At 41.9% G+C, this 12,819-nt stretch overlaps 1 protein-coding gene across 11 annotated transcripts in view; it reads left to right on the top strand.

Moving 5' to 3' along the window:
• Positions 1-12,819, top strand: part of LOC116923204 — a 213,801-nt gene that overhangs the window by 174,742 nt on the left and 26,240 nt on the right. For 8 of the 11 annotated variants that reach the window (XR_006646703.1, XR_004394424.2, XR_006646701.1 and 5 more), the window contains 2 exons: positions 710-772; positions 12,182-12,240. The gene's annotated coding sequence lies outside the window, so the exon portion shown is untranslated. Of the gene's footprint in view, positions 1-447; positions 601-709; positions 773-12,181; positions 12,241-12,819 lie in introns of those variants that run through there. The other 3 variants (XR_006646702.1, XR_004394430.2, XR_006646705.1) reach the window with 3 other exon arrangements.

Here is a 12,819-nt window from a genome sequence, read left to right as displayed (position 1 = left end):
TCTTGTTGTGGTGTTTTCCGACTTTTAAAAAAAAATATCCAAGACACTGAAAGAGGTGGAGGATAGAGGCTGTCCAGCATCGAGAGAATACGCGCCCATTTCTCTCGCTGCTGGACACCGAGGAGACGACAGCCGTATCTCGACTTAGTTATACACAGTTTCACACTCAAAAGAAGAAGATGCCGACGATAATCCAATCGTTCCTTACTAAAAAAAAAAAGGGACTCCTTCCCCCTTTTTTCGCTTGTTGATTTCGATGACGGGCACACACGCACACAAACAAGTTCGATGATCATTGATCCTTTCACACAAGCGCCGTCGGAATAAATCAAATGGAATCTCGGTAGATGATTTAGAGACACAGCAACGGAGAAGACCTGCATGTTATTACCAACTGGTAGTGGTAGTTGTAGTAGTTTTTAAGAGGTTTTTTTTTATTTTTATTAGGTCCTAATAAAAGTAACAAGGCCCTCCAGTCGTAAAAGGATACGCGCGCATGGGTCCTTGCGTCGTAACGGCAATGAATCTTTTCTTTTTATATTTTGCTAGCTCTTTTAATGACATGTAACAGTTATGTTTTCTCACGTTCCAATAAAATGATTCAATAATTTGTTTTTTCTTCTTCTCTTTTTAGAATTAAGCGCGTGAAATTCTTTTATTAATATTATTTCAATTTAATTCATTCGCATTTCCTTTTGTTCAATTTCAGGGTAGCAGAATGACGGGTTTTTTTCCCCAAAAGCAGCGGGTTTATTTCGTCCCTAAACACAAGGTAAGACAGCCCACTGCATACTTATGTTTGACGCCTACATGTATAGTCCGTTAGTCTTAATGAATCAATCACGTGGCGGAGTTTGTTGAGTACGATTTTGATTTATGGCGGCGCAATTACTCTTGACGTGACATGTTTTATGCACGCCCGTCCCGAAAACTGGCTCATTCTAGTGATTTCCGCACAAGCGTCCGGCCGAATGAAAAGTTTGATGTTTTGTTAGCCTTGTGACATTTATGCCATCCAGCAAAGCTCTCTTGCCTTGTGGTCCCCCCCATCTTGCATAATGATGAATGTGCCCTTCTCTCTCCTCTCTGTGTGGGTATAATCACGGTAATGAAGTGAAACAAATGGCCTACATCAGGGACCGTGTGCCCTGGAGAGTTCGGCGGGATGATCTGCCGGATTCAATTCTAGCGAGACGGGCAACGCCGGCAAAAAATACAAATTTGCCGGGGCATATTTTTTTTTTTTTACTCTGGTCGATGGAGAGATTTACGCTCGTCTTGATGCCTTGTGTGTGTGTACATAACACGGACAGTTGGTTTCTCTTTCTTTTAAAGGAAAGCTTTCAAAGCCATAAAAGTCACACTATTTTCATTCTTTTCCCTTTTTTTTTGACTGTCTGTGTGTGGGTTACAAGACGAGCGGGTTAGGCTTATATTGGAACCGTTTAACCCGGCCATCATGTTGAAGAGGTCTAATAAAACTGTTTTTTTTTTTTCTTTTCCTTTTGACTCACTCGGTCATCATCCTAAAATAAAATAAAAAGGGGGAGGACTGAAGAGACACAGGAAAGGGAAAGTGTTTTGTCTCTTTTCTTCGTCGTTTTAAGAAAAAAAAGGATGACCTGAACTAATTTGTCCGGAAGGATACGTTGTCATAAGAAACTTTTAATAGAGGGTCATATAAAGTCTTAGTTTTTTTTTGGAAGGGGGCGCTGTTTTTTTTAGTTTTTTTTTTAAAGTTGGGTCATTTATCGAGTTGCCTGAACTTTCTTTGTTCTTAAAAAAAAAAAAAATTTGTCAATTTCAATTCATTCCGTTTTGCGCCGACCAAAACGGCCGGAACTCTAACGATCACATTTTTTTCTTTTTTCAAAGCTAAGTTGATAGATGGCAGTGCATAATGGACCGGATTTATCAGATCTATGCTGTCCATGATTTCGTAGACTCGATCCGTTTCAAGCACACCCTTGAGGGTTAGGCAATTGGTGCGGCAACGCTTTCGGGCTTTATTCCCCTCTTCATCCAATCCCCAATAACTTGATGTTACGTATTACGAAAAAAAAAAGGAAGAAAGCCAATGTTCCTTTTTTTATTTTTATTTTCATCGTTTTCTTTTCAAGACCTTAAAGCTTAATTATACCTTGAGAGAAGATAAACAAACCCTGTGGCTCCCGTCAGTGATTAAAAATTCTACAAATCTTCCCCCCCCCCCTTTTTTTTTTTGAAATTGCGTAGCCAATAGAAAACGGTGCAGAAAGAACTTGGACAAAGTTTCCGCTCTTTTTTTCTTCTTTGCGTGATGAAGTTAATTGAAAAAAAAAAAATGAAATGCAATTGTGGAAATGCTCCGTACATGAGGGGCCAACGAGGCCAAAAGAAGATTGTAATTCATTCTACAGTCAGCCGAGCAGAGAAGTATAAAGGAAGAGGGTACTAATGCTTTATAGAGTTCTACCGTAAGTTCATAACTTGTACAACTCTCGTCCGTTTCCGCTCTTCTCAGACGCCTGTCTAGTCTTGTCTGTTGGTTAAGTATATTTATTTCTATTTATTTGTACTGGATGTCAAAGTTACGTAACGTTAAAAAGATCCTTTTGAATGTTCCTTATATCCTCTCTGATGGGAATAGAGCGGCATTTTTTTTTCCTTCTTCTTCTCAAGAACCAGAGTGTCGGATTTACTTTTCTTTTTTTTTTGTTGTTGTTGAAAAAGATAGGGGGGTTGTTTAAACCTCCGCTCAGCAAAGATCTTTTTTACCCACCCAATCATCGGGTGAGAAACTTGTTGTGGGTAACTCCCCCTTTTAAAATCTTTTTCGGGGTTGTCTGCATTTTTCTCTATCCACGTCATGGGAATGGAACCATATGTTAAATAGTTTAGCCTCTTTTTTTGTGACATTTTTCTGATCGATTTTCAATTTTTATCCATGCGATTGGCTGAAAACATTTAAGCACGTGAGTCATATTAATACATTCCCCCCCTTCTATGCGGAGCACCGTCTGTCCCGCGACGGACATGATACAGGAAAGAAGCTTTCAATCTATGAGTGTGTGTGTATGTGTGCGTATCAAGCGAAAATCGCATAAATCGTTCAGCGACCATCCCCTCCCACCCCCCAGGGGGCCTTTCATAGGGAAGAACGTCCAAAGAGAGAGAGAGAGATTCAGTCTGTTCCTTTGTTGTTGGCATTACGCGTTGTGTGAACGATCCGTTGCTCGTTGCAAACGTTCGCTTCACTCGCTGGCGTCTGCTCTCGTGTGTGTTTTTCCGTTTTTCTATATAACGACATAAATCTAATATACAAATACGTACACACACACACACATGATATCTGCGCGTGCATTCGTTATTCCGCCCTACACACCGACCCTCCTCAACGTAACCCCCTCCATTTAGGACACGCGTTTATTTTGCATTGTTATAATTTCGAATATTTCCTTCATTGATTGGAAATGGATTTATGACGTTTTTTTGTTTTTTTTTTTGCTTTTTGGTATTGAATAACCTTCGCGACATTTCCGCTCGGTTAATTTCAATTTGGCCGTTTAGGGGGAGAGGGAGGGCTGTAAGCGATTTCACGATCCTCCCTCGTTCTACACCTCTCGCCGTATTTTTCCCGCAAACAAAATGGTGATAACGTTCGAGTAGATTTTGAATTACACAAGAAATAACAAACAAGGAAAACACGGCGGCCTTGGCGTTTTACACACACACACATCAGAGGGTCGATGATGAATCGCCGTTGAATGAAGAATTTTTTTTTTATTCCCTTTTTTAAGAGAAACAGAAGAGAAAAAAACACAAGTTGCGTGATTTATTGGGCTCTCTCCCTCAGGGAATTTTTGAAAAATAAAATTCATTATTGTTTTTATTTTATTTTTTAAATAAAAAATAAAATAAAAAACATTTTCCTGCCCAAGAGCAGAGTGTCCTTTCCCGTGCGGTTTATGTCCCCGTCGCTTTCTATTACACGTTTCTTTTTTCTTTCTTTATAGAACGTGTGATGGTGATCACTCGGGAGTTGTTGTCCCGTTTCTTGTGTGTACCCGAAACATTTTCTTTTCTTTTCTTTCTTTTTACAACAAGAAAATGCTAGGAGAGTCTTTTCCAATTTATTTTATTTTTTCTCTTAGTCTTTTTTTTTTTTTTTCCTTCTTGCTCTCGGTGGTGGCCACCTCCAGGTCGGACCGAATTCTCGAAACGTATCAGCGGTATAATTATAGGTTGTATCTGGTTTGTATCGAAGTGATTTATATAAGAGAATAAGCGGTCGACCCCATTTGTAACTGTTAGTCGATTTTTAGAATCAGCCTCTTAACTTTTTTTCATCCAAACTAATAAAAAAAAAATTGAACCGCATTTTTTAAAAATTAACAATTCATCGATCACTGAGTATTCTGTTTTGATTGATAATCGTTGAAAAGCACCGCAACACCGTAAAATAGATGCGATTAATTCTACCTTTTCTTTCAATAAATCTGACTGTTAATGAGACTCACGAACTGCCCTACCCTTTTGCTAATGAAAAAAAAACAACAACAAAAAACAACAAAAACGGTACGCTCATTACCGCCTGAAAATACAGACTCGAAATATAGAGACAAGTTGATTCCTAAATCCGTCCCATTACTTTCGTTGCCTGCGTAAAAACAAAAGAAGGCGCTATGAATATAAATAAACCACGTGGGATCAACAGGGTAAACAGTAAACACGCATTAATAAAGATTCGGATGATCGTGCTGATATTGTTGTGTGCGCGGTACATTACGTCGGGGTAGGGTGTTATTGGCGCGCGCCATCTAACGGCAATTAAATGTACTATTTTTCCCCTTAGGTGTTCCTTCTTTTTTAAAAATAAAGGAAAGAATTGAAAAGGAAAACACGATAAAAGAAAAGAATAATTAAGTTCCGAGATGTTGCTGCTGTTGCTTGTTGTTGTTTTTGTTTCTCTGATGGCTCTCACTATGAAAACAAACCTCGACGCTTTCGCCACCGACGGACCACCCGTGACTCGTTACTCAACTGCCAGTCAATTCACGTAATTCTCTTCTCAGCCTTCCTATTTCTTTCATTCTTCTCACTGCGGAGTCTGGTTTCCTCAAATTTCTTTCACATTTTTTTATTTTATTTTTTTTTTTTTCCTTTTCTTTCCTTAATTTTTTTTTTGTTCTTCTTCTTGCTGTTTTGTTTTTGTCAACTTTCAACTTTAGTCAGCACGCAGATGGATTCCTCGCCGGTGTGTCACCCCGGGTTTCTTTTAGAAATGCACCGCTTTTCCAGTGTACGATTCGGTCTGTTTTCGTTACACGGCTGAAGAAACCCCGTACCAAATTTCGATCTGCCACGGGGGGTATCCAATGGCGTTACATCGCTGTGTATATATGTATACTATACAAATGAAATTAACACCCCACCTCGATCCCTCGCTTCAACAAGGGCATAGAGTCGAAAGTTCCTCTGCCGGGGCGAAATACGAAGAGGTGTAATCGATGATGAACGGAATACTACTGTTAGCCTTTTTTTTTTCTTTAATTTTGTTGTTGGTCAAAAGAAAAAAAGAAAGAAAGAAAACTAAAAGGGACAAGAATCAGATCGGATTCTGTGCGCCGAGCTGGAGCCACTACCGTTTTTTCTTTTTTTTTCCCCACTTGGTGTGTGTGTGTGTGCCTGTGTGTGTGTGGTGGAGGTCTTTCAACTCGAAACTGTTGGCAAGGAAATGAAAAAAAAAAGAGGTCGTAGATTTGGATAAACTTTGTGCGTGTGTGCGTATCTGTTAACCATGCAATGTTCACTTCAACTTCTCTTTGGTTCTTTTCTCTTTCCTTCTTTTTCTGAGTGAACATTGGAGCAAAAAGAGTATTTTTCGCTCTTATGTGTGTCCATCCAGAGCTCACAGTGCAACGCAGACGTGTGGCTCTAGATGAACATTAGGTCCCTGGTTCATGAGAGAAGATTTATCGCTTTTTCCAGCTCCAATTCCCTCTGTCGACCCATCCGGCCCATGCAAGTTACAACCAAAAATAGAGGGGGTTTTCTCTTTTTCTATTTCTATTTCGTATTTTTTCTGGGGGAGAGGGGGGGGAGGGATATAGGGGTTGAAAACGAACCCTTCGAATTTAATTTTTTTTTGTGTAATGAAAAAAAGAAGAAAAAACTTCGTTTTTTTTAGAGGGAGGTTGAAAGTTGGATTCTTAAAAAAACGTTTTCGTTTGAAGCAATTTTTGCTTTTTGTCTTAGTCAAATTAATTCGTCGCTCAAATACCTTTTTCTTGGAGGTGATTCGACAAATATCAGGCATTTCTTCCTGTTCAACTTTGTTAATTTCGTTTAGTGATTTTGACGTGTCATTTCCTCCATTTGTTGGGGCTGTGTAAATTCTACGCCAGCGATAGTAATCACAGCAATAATAGAATGTGCTCACACGGTCACCAGCTGGTTAAACAACTAGCTAAACAAGGGACCATATAGAAAGATTGAAATCAATCCCGCCACCATTGCCCGCCGTTACTCTCGTGAAATATTACCATGCGCATATACCACCACTGCTGTTCGACTACTATACCAGCCATGATTTATGTCTAACCTGGTCGTTATGCGCACCTCTTCATCTGTCCTTCGTACGATCATTACCAAATAGCGAACAGCAGGTGGTGTTGCTTTTAAAAAATAATAATAATAATAATAAAAATGAGAGGTAGTTGTAATTCCTAACGCGTGGCTCGACGCTGTCTGCGCGGCTTAGTACCGTCGTCTAGCCGACCGAGTGTCAACACACACGAACTAACACGAGCACCGTTTTTATGAATGATGTCCGTTTTTTTTTTTTTTATGTTTCTATGCGCACCCTAATTGAACTGCCCTTGCTAAAAGGAGATGTCTCTTTTTGAATTGTTTTTTTTTTTTTCTGTTTGCGGACTGGACACGATAAATTATTACAATAAAAAAAAAAAGCGCAGTGTTTTCGTCCTAGATACCCACGGGGTCTGCTGACCAGTCCCCCGACCCCCCGCATCTCTCACCTGAAGGGGAAAAAAAAAAGGGGAACCTTTTCTTTAATTTTTTTTCTTTTTTCGGGGTTCCCGCCTACTAACCTCTGGGGTTGCATTTCTAAAAATCTTGTAGTCGCTGTTACATGGTGTTCCGGTAATACCTTCCAACTAACCCTCGCTCTGCTCTTTTTTTTTTTTTTTTCTTACTTGAGATGTCACTCTTTTCATGACGTGACCATTTAACGACCCGTGTCGAACGATAGGGGGTCCCAAGCATTTCAATTTCAAATTTATGCATTTTTTTTTTTTATATTTATTTATTTCAAAATGAATGACGAACTCAGTTGGTGTTTTCCTCGATTTTCTCTCGTTTCTTTTAAACGTTTGTCGAGTATTGATAAATCGACGGGTTATGTCGTCATCCCGCAAGACCTGTTGCGCACGCAGCGCCTCAGGACTCCCGGGCGCGCGTGCAAATGGTCAACTTCTATCTCTCTCCTTGTTTTTTTTTTCTTTTTCTAGTTTCTAACGTTATCGGTATATACCCAACGCCCGTAGCTGTATTAGATAGTAGTAGCAGCAACAGGAGGAATTTTTGTGTGTCTGTTTTTTTTTCAAGAGGTAAAGAAAAAGGGCATATTGGGTAATCTCTATGGCCCAGCGTAGCCTTATCGGCTGTGCTGTACAATCCGTCCCGGCTAGCGATCTGGGAAAGAGAGGAAATGCCGATAGATAGTGAATGAGAGAAATGGTCATTTGCATAATACTTGGCTCTTTTTCAAGTTACAGACGGGGATAAAATGTGTTTTTTATTGTTGTCGTTACTTTATTATTGTTTGGGGAAAGAGCGAAATTGTTTGTGAATTGCCGATTGAAGACAATACTATTGGATTAAGACTTTCGTCTCGTTCAATTACGATAACAATTTTGAGTATAATTTTTCGTTGTTTTCTGGGGAAGCGAAGGGCAGGATGTAATTTTTTACGATATTCTTGTCGATGCAAGTTCTAAATGAACTTCTACCGGCTTATTTCCTTATTTCGGGTTTTATTTGTTTTGTTGTGACCCTTTTCTGGATTGGCGTGGCGACCCTCTGGCACAAAACAAACGTAAACGAAATAGAAACAGACATTTTATGTGATTTGGGTGCTGTTGCTGCTGTTGCCACTGGATACAAAAGAAAGTTACGAGCGCTTGCAAAGGTCCGACGGTTTCAAATTTTTATGGAGGTCATCAAAAAAAGGGAGAAAACAAAAAATAAAAGGGTCGGATGGGTAAGGATTTGCGTGTTGTGAGCGACACAATAAGGACGAATCGTTCGTTGATTCCCCCCCTCCCTCTTTCCAACACCACCATCGAAAAAAAAAATAAAAAATGTAGCGCGTTGCCGGGCCACCCGTCTCTTTCCACTAGTTCTGGCCGGTGGAAAAAAAAAAGAGTTATGACTTTGATCCGCCCCCTACTTCAACAGCCCACCACGTGAGGGCATATCATCATCGCAGCAAACAACAACAGTACCCGAACATTCAACAGGGCAGTAGTCAACAACACACAAAATCGTGATACGCAAGAGTTTTGAGACTTTGTTTTTGCTGTTGTCGATCATGACACTAGTAGACACGAATCATAAATTACCTCACGCACGCGTCCGTCTCTTTTCGAAACGCCCGTAATTTACGATGTTTAAAATTAAAAAATAAATAAATAAAAATGAACGGACGCGGACTTACCGGCGATGGCCATCCACGGGTAGAAGGTGTGGGCAGAAGATTGACTCTGTGGTGATTGCTGCTGGCTAATAGCGTGCTGGCCGCCCGTGTTGTGGTTGCTGTGCTGTTGTACCGAGTTGTGTTGATGTTGTTGCGAGTGTTGCGTGTTGTGCTGCGAGATGACGCCTCCGCCGTGTTGCGACACGGGCGCTTGGACGGCCGCCGTGGCGTTGAGAGAGCACGGGCTCCACGGGTTGTTGTTTGGCCCGACCGAATTGGCCGGACGAGGTGTGACGGCGCTGATGGCGGCCTCCGGGCCGACTCCTACGCCGCCCGAGACGTTGGACACGACGCCCGGATAACCGCCGCCGCCTCCGACAATGCCGCCACCGCCCACACCGCGGTTGTTGATGTTATTGTGTCCGTGACCGACGGAACCCACTCCGACACCTCGGTCGTTGACTCCTCCCTGTTGGGTTGCTCCGGCCGCTGCGGCCGCCGCAGCCGCCGCCGCCTGCGCCCACGAACTGATGGCTGAATTGTTGTCTGATTTGACGTTGATGCCCGTCGAACTGTAGCCATTCTGGTCATTTTTGCTGCAGTCCAATTTGTACTGTTGCTCGTAGAGTTTGCACGAAGCGGCCGCTGCGGCCGCCGCCGCAGCCGCCGCTGTCGATTGATCGTACGAATCGACCTGCTGGCGGGTCACACCTCCCGATGGTGGACCGTACGGGTTGACTCCGAGACCCAGCGGGAATCGGTACGCTTGTTCGGCGCCCGTCTGTCCATGTCCACCGTAAAAACCCGATTGTTCGAAATACGAGTTCATCATTTTTGACGATGCAAAAATGTGACTGTCTACACGTTGTTATGTCGTTTCACTTTATTGGAACACACCAAACACACACACTTAAAGGGAGAGGGGGAAAGAAAAAAAAAAAAAAAAAGGTAGGGACACTCGTCCCGTTGGAACGTTAAAGGCCCGGGACTTGGTTCCGTTGCGATTGCACTGAGGGGGAAGCGCCAGAGAACACACTGAATTGTTCGACTGATGTGTTTCCAGGCTACCGGATGTGTATAGAAAATAGATATCACTCAACTTTGTATTCAAATGGGATTGGGACTCACACTCTCCCGCGCTTCTTACGTTCCAGGTTGGATGCCAGGGAGAAAGAGAGGCGCTTGGCACGCGGTTGCGTCGAAGTCTGCTGATAGCGATCAACTAAAGCCGTCTGGTGTACGCGGGACTGACAAAAGGGTGCCGGGCAAAGACACGGAGGCCTCTATAATGGGGGTATGAGTAGTAGTAGTTGTTGTAGTAGTCGTAGTCGAAGAGGAGGAGGGGTTTCTCTCTCTCCCTCTCTTGGCGGGGGGGTTGGATGCGAAGAACCAATGAGCGTCGCAGTCGTTTCCACACGCATCCGCTTAATGGCTTTGCGGCCGCTGGCCGGGCCTGCGCTCTGCGGTAGCCGCAACCATCATGACGGGCACGAGAGCCGAGTTGGGGGTGGGATGAGGGGAGGAGCTTTGCTGTGCTTTGATGGATGGATACGCCCACTTGTTCTGTGGATCTCGGGGCAATGGAGGACACTCCAGCGCCACTCGACGGCGTTTCAAACAAGCGCGTAATGGCTACAAATGGGATGGATGGATGGAAATATGTTTGTTGCCGAGAAAACACGGTAAAGTAAGTTGTAACAGGTTTTCTTGATTGTGTTTGGGGTAGGAAACAGCGGGCTCGTTTATATGGCCAGTGGATCGCGCTCCGTTACTCTTTTTTTTTTTTTCTTCAATAATTTTGATGGTAAGCGTCCGGAACTTGAGCCAGAAGGTCTCTGCAAATAAACATAAAAAGAAATCGGAAAAAATAAAATAAAAAAAAATTTTCACGTGCATGAAACATTTGGTAAGAGATATCGAATCAGTTTACTATCAAATGAATTATCGTCATTTGATGAAGTTACAAAAAGCTTGCCGTCGTCTTGTATTTCAATATAATAAGCCGAATTTTCCTAACGCGTCACGAAACGTATCGGATGTCACATTTACTCGTTAGATGACTCTACTGACCTTTACACTTTGCCTCTTTTTTTTTTTATTTTTCAAATGACGTAAATGGGACAAACATATCGCCGGAGAAACTTCTACGAACTGATGAAAAACAAAACGAAGCAAATTAAAAGTCGATAGAAAAAGCAAATAGATTGAGTGATGTAACGGGCGGTTGAAACGATAATTGGGTGAGATGATGACGACGCGGTTTGTTGCCTTTATTTTTACGATCGATAAAAACGGATCGTAACGATTAAAGTCGATGGGCGCTTCATGTCTGTTTTGATTGCGGCATCCATTTTTAAAGGATCTTCTTCTCGTTCCTCCTTTTGTTTGCCATTGCGGTGGTTGACGATGATAGAGAGTGAAATAGTGCGTACTACTAGTCGTAGTATAATAGTAGTAGTAACACTTTTTTGATGGGCTATTTAGATCATTCTCTACAACCCCGCAACGACCTCTTGCTGAATAGCGCAACAGCATTCGGCTCTCTTTTCTCTCTCTCTCTCTATGGTGCCGTAAAAGATAAGAAGAAAACCTTTACACATAATAGTTATGACGTCGTTGCTTCAAGTTTTTCATGCCATGTTTTTTTTGTTTTTCTTTTTTTCAACTCTCTGGAGTCAAGAGAGTCTGCTGTTTTATGTGAATTCGTTTGTGCCTGCGTGTATTACGTGCGTGTGTGTGTGTTAAAAAAGCACCATCGAAGCCTTTGGCATGTCTTTTGGTTGCCTGCTGCTATATTCAAACACAGCCGGCGGCCAAGATGATGAAGAAAACGAGAGAAAGAAGAAGAAGAGCTCACATATTTGGCCGACCGCAAGAATAGGCCAAAAAAGCAACAGCGAAAAACAGCGGGTGGACCCATTGGCCGTGACTGATGGCTAGTCGCCACGGTGTTCGTTTGCCACAGTGACCAATCCACTGGGGCGGTGTTCTAATAGACTGATAATTTCATGCGACTTGAATCCTTTTTTTTCTTCTTCTTTTTTTCCTTGTTTCTTTTCTTTTACCCCGTAACGCTAGACGATTTCATTATTACAATGTCGCAGATGTTTGGGTTGAGTTGGAATGAAAACTGATGCAAAATAGGAGAGATCTTTCTGCTATTGCATTCAATCAATGTACACCTTGGCTATTCAAGCAGAAGTCCTTATACGGTTAAAGTAGCAAGGAGGATTGAAACTTTACGTGGTGTGCAAGATCGTAATAATTGCGGTGATTCCTCAATGAGCATACAACGTTACGTTCCAGTTCTTTGCGTTCCTCATTATCGTCAGTTCAGTTTTTGTTCGAATCCCAATATGTAGGCCTATTTTGGTGTTAGAGAAGTTCGTTCGTATTACGCTTTGATGCTATGTAGCGTTTCGGCAAATGTTTGAAGCGAATGCAATGGTTTTAACTTTTGAATGTTTTTCTTCTATTCTATAGGCCTCTTGTGCTACCCAAGTCGCTGGCCTCGAGTTAAATCACCAAACATCTACCGACGGGTAAGTCATTTAGTTTTGCTTTTAAATCTCTTCTTTTGCATGAAAGTTAAAGTTTATTCTATCAACTCAATCAATTTGTTTTCTTTTTTCTTCATTTCCGATTCGCATCATGATGAGTTAGGATTCACTGTGCGAAGTGTGTTGCTGTACACAACTTCATCTGCCGTTTAAATTCGCATCACTCGCTTTTGATTTATTTGATTTCACGACATTATTAGAGCCGCCATTCCTTTCCTCTCGCCTTTTCATCCGTCGGTTTTTAAAAGAGTTCAAAAATCTTGTTGACTAGAATTCTCTAGGCCTCTTGTTATTGGTGTTGCTTCGCCAACTCGTATACAGTTAACGTGGTTATCTCTCGGCTTCTTTGCGAAACATATTTTTAAAAAACCCCAAACGATTTGGTAACTCAATAAAGCAAACGGAACGTCGCAAACGATCTGCGGGAGAAACACCGATGTAGATTTCTTAGCCCAGGTTCGGCCTGTGTGTGTACACAGTCAGTTCATCGTCGGTCTTGGCATAACTCAAGGATACAAAAGGTACTTAAAGGAAGGAATAGCGCAATAATCATTAAAAAGC

This window comes from Daphnia magna, linkage group LG5, assembly GCF_020631705.1.
Source record: "Daphnia magna isolate NIES linkage group LG5, ASM2063170v1.1, whole genome shotgun sequence".
In the NCBI taxonomy this organism is placed as follows: domain Eukaryota; kingdom Metazoa; phylum Arthropoda; class Branchiopoda; order Diplostraca; family Daphniidae; genus Daphnia; species Daphnia magna.
Note: the sequence above shows the minus strand (reverse complement) of the source record. Positions and strands in the feature narration are given on the sequence as shown.